This window comes from Lipotes vexillifer, unplaced genomic scaffold (genome assembly GCF_000442215.2).
Source record: "Lipotes vexillifer unplaced genomic scaffold, Lipotes_vexillifer_v1.1 scaffold223, whole genome shotgun sequence".
In the NCBI taxonomy this organism is placed as follows: Eukaryota; Metazoa; Chordata; class Mammalia; order Artiodactyla; family Lipotidae; genus Lipotes; species Lipotes vexillifer.
The window spans coordinates 165,990-166,580 of NW_006788663.1; positions in this window are offsets into that span (position 1 = coordinate 165,990).

Sequence of the window (591 nt, forward strand, 5' to 3'; positions counted from 1 at the left end):
CATCATATGCCTGGCACATAGAATCCTTCAAGGGAAGGATTATTAGCCCCACTGTATGGATGAAGAAAGCAAGGCTCAGAGAGAATAAGTGACTTTCCCAGGTTACAGAGCAGGACTGCTAGGATTCTAGTGTGATCTTAACCACTATGCTGAGCTCCCTTGAAGGCTGATGCACACAAATTAATTCTAGAACAATGCAAGACAGCATTTAACCAAACACAAGTTTTGACGTTCTGAAATCCATAAAGGAGCAGGGAAGGCTTCCTGGAGGTGGAGGGGTCAGGCACTGAGTGAGGCCTTGGATCCAAGCTGGATGGATAGAGAAGGAGGGACACGCTGTGGGAGGAGGAACCCTCTTCCCCCTTGCTTCCTACTTGGGAAAGGCTGGGCCATCCACCCATCATCTCATCCAGTCTATCACTGAGTCCTACCCATAACCCTCAGAATTCTCATCCCCTTTTTTCCATTCCCACTGTAGCTACTTTGGCCAGGCACCATGACCTCTGTCTACAGATTCCTCACTCATGTCCTGCAACCCCTCTATTCCCCCTCCCACACCAAGCCAGTCCTTTTTTTTTTTTTTTTTTTTTT